A 10,660-nucleotide genomic window follows, 5' to 3' on the forward strand; every position below is an offset into this window, starting at 1 on the left:
CCTGTACTGTGATAATGATAATTTTATTATTAAGTTTTTGGTCTGTCCAATGTGATGATGTCTCAAGCTTTGCAAAAACATCAATTCCATAATTTCCAGTATCTTTCCCTCCTTCTTGTCACTATACTGTTAAATTGGATTAATGACATCAAAACAAACTGTTCTTGAACTATTTAGTGTTCTAATAGATCTATGATTGAAGAGATACCTAAATTAAGAGCATTATTGCTCTAAGCTTCCTTTGTTGTCATTAGGACGGGGAGGTCCTGCAGATTGCCCAAAATATTACTCATCAGAGAGAGATGATCCCAAATCTCTCTCTGTAGATTTTGATATTTCCTACTGAATCTAGGAGTTCTAGGAAAACAAATTCTAAATTCCAGTGACTTTCACTGTATATTTTTCAAACTACTTGCATGGACTGCATGACAATTTCAGATTCTCCAGTCAATCCCTATTTTCATTGTTATTAATGAAATCCCAGTAAAGGTAGTTCAGGTCATCAAATCCATTCAACTTACTTTTTGTACAGTAATGATTTCTATATTTTCAGACCTTCTGAAACATTTTCATCATCATGATATTCAATACAATTTATCAGAGCACACTGCCTTTTCAAATAAAACAAAACAAAACAAAACCATAATGTGAAATATTCTGTCTCCTTTACTCATTACATATTTATTAAACCTGGATTTTGTCCAGAAAATATATCACTGCTGCTGATTTATTGCTTTTCTTATCAGTGTTTTTAACTAAGATAATTGAAATAATCAAATATATTTATTATTAATGATTCTATCCTGTCTGTCCAGAAGCCCAGTGGGAGACATGTTACTGATTTTCAGAAGAGTAGGACTACATCAAAATTATCTGACTGAATGCCAATAAAAAGTTTGTTTTGGTCTGAGCTTTTGGCTAGTTTCTACCAACAAAAATAGAGATACTGTAAGGAACAGGCAAAAAGCTGTTTTCTGGAAAAATTAATCCTAATTTACTAGTGGTTACTCAGGTTATATACAGCTAATTAGTGAGTTATGGCACAGATACTGAGCTGAGACTGTAATGACAAAAGAGTCTCTGTCACATAATTTGCTTTTGACCAAATATAAAATTTATGTGATAAAATGTGGAAAGATGAGGAATCTCAAGAAGTTCAGCTAACAGGTGTTGGAAGAAAAGCTTATTCTCTTTGTAAATGTATGCTTCCTACCCTAAACATTATTCCTGAACTAAAGCTCAGATAATGGAGTTCATCTCACCTAGTTTGAAATATCTAGAATCTTGACAATTCTGAGCTAGTCACTGTACTCTCAGTAGACTCAACAGGAAGAGAGTAGTAGATAATCCAGAAGTCAAATCTCCTGAGCAGTTTTATGCCCAAATCTGCAGATGCAATTAATCATCTTCAGAGGCACCTGATTTCAATCAAGCAGAGAAATAGAAGCTACTTCAGGTTCAGAACCCTTCACACAGAAGTCTAGCTCTGAAATTATTCTCATGTGTAGTACAGCCTCTAACATACATTTTGTAGAGAAGCAAGGAAATCAGGAAAAACAGAGCTCCATTTAGTCAGAATCTGCCCATAGTTGCATAGTCATTGCTGAAGGCCTCATGTGCAACAGGCTCTTTGAGACACAAAACAGAAATGCACAGATATTCTACAGCCAGCCTGTAGCGACCCATTAACTTATTTAGATGGCTCTGCATCTAGATCTAAAAAAGGATAGACTGTTCCTCTTTCCTATTCTACAGCTGTTAGTCTCCTCAGTTGAGTCTGAAACTCTCCTGTTTTTTTCCCAGATGACCCTTTTCTTTCAGCTGCTCATCTCTATGTTGCCTGTGTTATAAGCTGATCCAGACCTGACTGTGAAAGCTCTACCTGCTTATATTTGAGATGAGTGGCTCCCAACTGGATGACATTCCTCCCTAGACAGAAGACAACTCCAGTTTCAACCATAACCCTGTCTCTGAGGCTTCCCTGGAACATGCAGTTCATACCTGCATCAATAAATAGAATTATCCTCGGACCTGGCATGACCCAGCTTACTTACAGGCATCTAATGCTCTTCCTTCACACACAAACCAAGGTGGATGTGTCCAGATTTCTTATCGTAACAGTCTGTATCACGTTATCTCCATAAAGCACCCAGGCATTATTTAGCACAGCAATAGCTAGCACAGACGTAACAATATTGTGGTGCAGGTGTTTGCTAAACAGTTTTACCCATACATTAGTTTATAAGAAAAACATGGAATTACTCCTTGTTTGCCAGATCTTTCTCTTGCACTACAGTGTTTAGATATATAACTGTTCATGGTACTTAACAGGCTAATGCGCTCTTGAAGCAAATAACCTGCCAAGGGGGAGGGTTGTAAAGCCCTTGTAGATGTCCTCTGACTAACATTCTCAAGATCGTTTTCATCAATTAGCCATTGATATGTAGGAACCATAGCTGTATATGTCTGCAGCTACCATGAAAAAATTAAGGAAGGAACAAATGTATCTGTTACCTACTTTTTGTTCCTGATCCAAGAAATAAACACACCACTTTTCTCTTTGGTCTACTGAGCTTGTTGGGGTTTAAATGTTAAAAGGGGTAAAAGTGTTCCTTAAAATAGCAGCCTAAAGAAAGAATGATGAGAAAGGCAGCAAACTGTCTCTTATCAGTGAGGGAAAGCACAGAGATACACTGGCACACACATTGCTGGTCTGATGTATATCAGTACTAACTAGCCCTAATGATCAACGAGCAGCAGTAAATCTGCACTGCTATACTTCTCAATTCCTAAAGGAGAAATAAATTTATTAGGAATTAAGCTGGTTACATTGGCACTAACAAGTAACTTTTGGCAAATCTGATGTTGCTACAGAGGAATCATACAACAGAGAAAATTGCAATTGCATTCTTAAATATTATAGTATTTTATCTTCCTTGCCCTAATTCTCATGGCTTTTTGCCCTTTGCATCTGGGCTTCTGGAATAACACAACTATGAAAGAAATGTGCATTTCAGTTAAGTGATTTAAAGGAAGGTTTGCATCAATCATAATACACAGGAATCATGTCTGAGGGATGCAACTTGTATTTATCCAGGAAATTCCCACTAAAATAAAGTGTCTTGTTTGCAAGGGCATTCTGTGTCTAAAATAGAGGAAGCAGTGATCCTCATTCACGTCATCAGAATAAGGAGGCAATACATCTGTAGTGAGGACATGGGCTAAAGGGTTATCATTCTCTTATATTTGACTAAAAATACAACTTCGGCACTTTATTTTTAACATAATAGGAGCAAGTTCTTTCTGCTGACAATGAGCAGAAATAGGGGAAATGGCTCAGATATAAAAAAACCTTCTCTGTCATTTCTCCCAAATTAGAATGACCCTTTGGAATCTGCAATATTTACAATTGCTTTTCTTTATTATCACTTAAGTTTAGTGCCTCTAATTCCTACCAAAAATAAAATTAAAAAATCACAGCAGGGACAAGGAAACAAGTGAAATATAACTATTCCACAATTACTGTTCTGACTAGAAACCAAAATTGTAGAAGTGAATATAGACAGAGTTTTCTATGATTTATAGCTATTTCCAAAAACAACTCAGTTGAATTTGCTCAAACTGAGTGCATACTGCAGGTAATATGATGTGATGTAATGATGTGAATTTCTGCTCAGTTTCTATGTACATTTTATATGGTCTCATTCCAAAAGTTAGTTACATATAAATGTCAGACACACCAGAGAAGAGGCACACAAGGCAAAGAGGTAACTTTATTAACTATTTGCTCTACTGTGCTAATTAGTGAGCAGAGAGAGACAAAGGTGAGCTAGAATTGGCTTTGTAAGCCAATTGGCATAATGGAGAATGAGAAATGAGTGGTGGTCAAAACTTGGAATGTTGGGAATGCTATGAGGCAGAAGAATCATGAAAACCACAACTACTTGTCATTTTAGAAGATGTAGACTATTTAAATGGAGAATTTATTCCTTGAAAACAGTGTATCAAGAGACACTCATTTGGATTTACCTCTCTAAGGCTTTGTCACCTAGGTGTAGAGTCCTCCTCAAATCTAAAGCTGAAATTTCAGTAGAGAATTAGAAGAACTTTATTCTGCCTGCTTTATGGTAGAATTATTCAGTTATGGTGGAGAAAACAATAACTATGTCTATAAGAAGACACTGGCTTTGTGAAGGACTCTAAGGAGTTTCAAGCCTCTGAAGATAGAAAATGAGCAAAATCAAGATTCCAAAGGTAAAAACTGATATAGTAGAAGAAAGATCAACAAATTTAATTTATGAAGAACAAGTAGATGTACAACAGTAAAGTTGAAAAACATTTTTTTTTCCAGAACCTGGAAATATGTGGATCAAGTTGTTAGCCTGTGCATATGTGAACATGGAGGTCTCTCTGGTTCTTGTAATAGATTCATGTCATGCTCGGAAACTCTGAGGAAGGAGAACTGGAGAAGAAACGAGAGGACTGCTCTGAGAAGAAACAGTATTCTGTGTCTTTGACTTCCAGAAAAGTTCAAATTCTTCTATGGAAAAAAATCAGTAGATGAGGTCAAGGCTACATTAAGTACATGAGATATCACAGGAAGAGAAATGCCAGAAGCACAGTTTCAATGAAAAAGACAAAAAAGATCAGGAAAAAGTGAATAATAATAATAATATTAGCTTCAGAGTATAGTTAACAGAAGAAAAGAGCGCACAACCTTGAATACTGTATTTGTACCCAATGCAAACAATGGAAAAATTAAGTTAGAATGGAGAGAGTGCAATAGTAGGAAAGCTTATTTGGAAAGATGAATGCCAGCTGTAGAATGTCTCCAGTCCAAAAAACTGTGAGAGGAGTGGTAAGGGGATCGTTCCTAATTGATACTGGGGAGAATATGATTATGCTGGCCTGGAAGCTTAAGAAAAAGAGGTAAAGGGACATTTCTCTAGCGAAGAAGAGAGGGAAGGAAGGGTCATGAAGGGAAGGTCACTAAAAGATTATATGTGAAGGTCAAGGATGGGGAGAAAGCTAAAAATAAGTTGGATTAACTTTTCCTTGGAGAAATCAAAATGTATTTTGAGTGGGAAGTAACTTGGAAAGTTACTCCTGAAACAAGAATACCTAACTTCCTGGAGAAAAAAAAATATATATATATAGATTGCCATTAGGAGTAGAGGTCCATTTCAGAGAACAGTGGCTTGATTTGAGAACTAATACATAACCAAGTGAATCTACAGAGATTTACTGTTGATTGCAGAGTCAGAAGCAAGCAAGGCAATGTTCTGTTAACGGCTGTGAGTGGAATGTGTATAATGGAGCACAAATCTGCAAGCCAGGTGGAGAGTTTTGGGCTCCCCCGTTAAAGAGAGATATGGAGCTACTAGATAGAGATCAATGAGGATGATCAAAGGGTTAGAGAATCTTTCATGCGAGGAGAGGCTGAGAGAGCTGGGACAGTTCAGCTGGGGAAGAGGACGCTCAGAGGGTAATCTAGACACGTATAAATATCTGCAGAGATGATGCCAGGCCCTTTTCATGCCAGTGCCGGGTCAAGGCAATGGGAACAAACAGGTTGTTTCCTCTGAACACCATGAAACATTTTATTGTGGGGGTATCTGAGCACTGGCATAGGTTGCCCAGAGACATGGAGTCTCCACCTTGGAGATGTTTAAAATCCACCTGAACATGAGCCTGGGCACCCTACTATGGGTGTCCCAGCTTGAGAGGAGGTTGGAAAAGGTGGAAGCAGGAATCCCTCCCAGCCTCAGCAATTCTGTAATTCTGTGAAATGTTGTCATGATGGTACCAATGGCTATAAAGCTGGTTCATCTGAAGGGCCAGAGATTCCAGGAGATGTCACACAAAGTGAAAAAAATTTAGAACCCAAAATGGATTCTAGAAAAAAAATAAAGGGAGAAGGGGGAAAGAGGAAAAGGGAAAGGGGAAAGAGGAAGAAAGAAAAGGAAAAGGAAAGGGCGAGGGAAAAGGGCAAGGAAAAAGGAAAGGGAAAGGGAAAAGGAAAGAACAAAAAGAAAGGAGAAAGTGAAAGTAAAAGTGAAAGTGAAAGAGAAAGAGAAAGATGAGAGAGAGAGAGAGAGAGAGAGAGAGGGAAAGGCAGTTCCAGTGCACCTGGAACTAAATAAATGTATTTTGGGTAGCAACAGGATGATCTCTTTTTATAGAGGACTTCTTGTGAATCAGTGCCTATACAGGTTATATTAAAGGATTGTTTTAATAGTGGCAGTGCACCCAAGCAGAAGAATCCACTTTGGTCTTTAAGCTCACAGTGTGCTGAAATAGTGAGAAACGTGTGGTGTGAAATGGAAAATTTTGAAGCTAGAATATTGGTAACATCAATAATAAAGTTAGGGTTTGAGACTTCTTACAGTAGCCATCTTCTATAAAACAAAACAAACAAACAAGAAACAACTAACAGGAAAAACAAACAAACAAACAAACAAAAAACATAAAACCCCACACCAGCAACATCTGAAAATAGAATTCTCATTTTCTGGTACAGCACATGACCTCCTAGCTCTAACCACAAATGTGCGTAAAACAAACATTCAGTTTGAGTCTTTATTACATAAAGGGCAAAGTAGGTCCTACTTTATGACCACATTTTTTTAATGGTGAAGACTACGTATTGTTGCAAAACAAACAATATAACAAAAAAATATCTGTGTTCAATATTGTAAGGACTGGATTTGATGCGTCCCTAAGAAGTAATGCATCTGTAGTAACTGCAGAATGTGTATGTAGAATACAAATCCTTCACCAGTACCTTGAAAAGTATAATTGAAGTACCAATCTCAGCAAATATCTGTACAGATGTGATAAAAGGTGGTTTCAATTCATAACATGATGATCTAGGTCTCCCAGATAGAAAAAGTATGATCAGCATGGCAGTATTGAGAGATTCCTAAAAAGTATCATGCAGCTTCAGTCTTCATCACTGGGACAGAAGAGACTGCCCTACCCTTCTCTGCATTGAGAGCTAATGAGCTACCCAGCTTTTCCCATGGAAATACATTGCCAAAATCCAAGACTGAGAAAATGACTAAACAACATTTTTCATCTACAGTTCAATGCTAGTTGAACAACTAGATCTTTTAGGTCTTTTCCAACCTTGGTGATTCTATGATTCTGTGATAGTTTGAAATAAAAGTGAGGAGCTTCTCCAAATGTCTGAACAGTGGAGACAACAACAACAAAAACTAAGAGAAGAGATTTGCATTAGATATAAGGAAGAAGTTTTTTACAAAAAGGGCACTTATAATAAGGATTGCCCAGATTGGTGGTTAATGTGCCATCCCTGGAGACATTCAAGACCAGGCTGGATGGTGCCCTGAGCAACCTGATGTCCCTGTTCACTGCAGAGCAGTTGGACTGGATGGTCTTTAAGAGTTCTTTACATCTCAAATGATTCTATGATTCTATGAATTTACTGTTGCACAATTGTATCTACACAGCTTAAATTCAGTATGTGCTAGTTGACTCATTCTATTATGATGAATGTTCTGTTTGTATGACATAGCCACCCTTGCAGAAACATATGTATGAGTGGAATCATTGCCCTTCTAGTTGAGCACAGCCATTTTGCCCAGAAATGAATTTAATCCAGACTTGAAATGTTTGCCTGGAGTGATTTCTGTGCAACACCTTAAACAGTGTATGGTCAGTTGCCACCTTGTTTGTATAAACTCACACATTGCTCAGCAACAGAAAAGAAGATTTTAGGGGGTTTTTTTGTTTGTTTTGGTTTTTTTTCTTGACTAGATTTTACCTATCTTATCTAAGTTTCCTGGGAGAATCTGTTACAGCCTCCTACCAAAACTGGAATTCACATGTAAACGTGGTCACTTTCCTTCTTGAAATATGATGAAAAATATGTGCAGGGTCACCAGCCACCAGACCAGGCTGCCTAGAGCCACATCCAGCCTGGTCCTGAATGCCTCTAGGGATGGGGCATCCACAACCTCTCTGGGCAATCTGTTCCAGTGTGCCACCACCCTCTGAGCAAAAAACTTCTTCCGAATATCTATTTGCTATGATTTTATTTCACCACTTTGCCTCTTACTACTTCAAGAAAAATTACGCCATTATTTAAGGTGAAAACTCTTAAAACAAAATAGATATTTGCACTCAGATTTCATGTTTCATTTGTGATATCTTCTGATATTGTTTTATTATAACTTTTAACAATAAAATAAATAAAGCTCCACCGTTTCCAGGATTAGATGGAACATCAATACACTGCAGGTGACAGCCAGCAACACAATTTATACAAGTTGTTTCGCTTCTAAAAGAAGAGGCAAAGCACAGGTATATATCACTCAAAAAAAAAAAAAAAAAAAAAAGTGTTGGGAAGGACCTACAAGACCATCTCATCAAACTGCCCCGCCGTCACCACAAGCCACTAAACCATCTCTTGTAGCTCCTCATCCAGATGCCTCTTGAACACTGCCAGGGATGGCAATTCCACTACCTCCCTGGGCAGGCTGTCCCAGTGCCTGACCACCCTCTGAGAGTTTTTCCTTATGTCTAATCTAAATCTCCTCTGGAGCAACTTGCGACCATTTCCTCAGGTCCTGTTTGTTGGCTGGGAGAAGAGGCCAAGCCCCTCTTCATCACAGCCTCCCTTCAGGAAGTTGTAGAGTGCAATGAGGTCTCCCCCGAGCCTCCTCTTCACCAGACTGAACAATCTGAGCTCCCTCAGTCACTCCTCATAAGACTTGTGCTCCAGACCCCTCACCAGTTTTGTTGCCCTTCTCTGGACACGTTTCAGGGCCTCAATGTCTTTCTTGTAGAGAGGGGCCCAAAACTGAACACAATACTCGAGGTGCGGCCTCCCCAGTACTAAGTACAGGGGGATGATTACCTCTCTGCTCCTGCTGGCCACACTATTTCTAAAGCACGTGTACCCATTGAGCACTGGCTATTCTTTCTGTTCTTCCGGAACTTGCCCAGTTAGCAGGCAAATTTCCACTGGGCTCAATAAAAACAAAAGCAGACCTGATGAGGCAGATTTCCAAAGCTACTTAGTTACTGAACAATATAAACAGAAAATGAATTAGATTTGCAGTAGTACCAGCAAGCTCATGCTTTTGTTCAGTGAATACAGCATGCATTAAAATATGCATTCCTGAGGTGTGTCTCATCATCTTCATAAATGGAATTTCTGATGCCACAATCTTGACCACTTTGCATGATTTATTCTACACACAGTTGCATCATTCGTAAAACCTTTCTTTTGTTGAAAATCATCCTGCTGGTGACTGAAGTTATCCAGTCTATCTAGTTTATGAGGTTCCAAAACAAAAGTCAGAGCTTTATACTGTGAGGCACCTGCTTTAGCAGGGGGCTGGACTCAACAATCTCATGAGGTCCCTTCCAACCCCTGCGATTCTGTGATCAGCCATTGATGAACATGATACAACAGACTTATAATTAAGAGAGTCATTAGTTACAGTTCATAAACTGTTAGTAGAAAATGAAGTGGAAGGACAGAAAATATTTGAACAAGTGTCAGGGAGCCTGGAGGATATATTATATGGTGATTGAACTTTCCTCACTCTGTACAAAAATGTACTTTAGATAGGTCAGGACCATTGCTGCTTTCTGGGGAAAAAAAACAGAAAAGTGAGTCAGATACATGAGCATAAATTTGCATCATCTGTGCTCAATTTCATACAGTTCAACATAGAATTTATTTCATAATTAGCAACCTTAATCAGCAGTTAATTAGTAATTTGGACCACTTAGATAAACGGTCTGTTTATTTACAGACATTTTCCTCCTGTTACAATCTAGATTAATGATATTAGCTGGTTCTTCATTTATGCTACAACTGATTTGCGAGTCTATATATTATGTGGAGCTGAGTTTTCCTTTTTCACTATATAAAGGAGATTTGTATCATAGCATACTCTCTTTTTAAAAATTTCTCAGGTATTCCAAACTCTGTAAGTCACAGCCTTTTGGCTTCTCTGAAAGTAATGCCTCCTATTTTATTATGTTGGTCCATGATATCAGAGGTGGAGGTTAGTGATACAGCAGCAGAGATTGAACCTTTCCACCAGTACTCTATTTTGTTGTTGTGTGACAGATGGCAGCAGAGAGGTAGCCTGACAAAATGGCATCTGACATGGAAGTGCATATTGAGCAAAGAAGTGTCATTGAGTACTTCCATCCAGCAAAAATGGTTCCCACTGACATTCACCATTACTTGCTGAAGGTTCATGGAGACCAAACAGTGGATGTGAGCACAGTGATGGTGTGGGTGGTATGTTTCAGCAGTAGTGACAGAGACAATACAGATTTTTTATGAGCATGGTATGCAGACTCTTGTTCATCTTTGGTGAAAATGTATTCCTAATGGCAGTAATTCTGTCGATTCCATTTACTTATTTATTTATTTTGTAGCCGAGTATTTGTTCTATCAAATAGTGTTATTGTATTCTTCATATCTGTTGTAGTTTCCATGGAAATAAATAGGAGGCATTACTTTTGGAGTGACCTTGTATTTCCTTGTCTATCCCTTCATTTCGGAAGACCAGGGAATTCTGTCATTATTAACTATTCACTGTAACTATCCAAATTATGATAAAAGCTGATCCAGGAAAACTGCTGGCATCCAGAAAGGCTTCAGGTGCTTTTT

Source organism: Coturnix japonica, chromosome 1, assembly GCF_001577835.2.
Source record: "Coturnix japonica isolate 7356 chromosome 1, Coturnix japonica 2.1, whole genome shotgun sequence".
Lineage (NCBI taxonomy): Eukaryota > Metazoa > Chordata > Aves > Galliformes > Phasianidae > Coturnix > Coturnix japonica.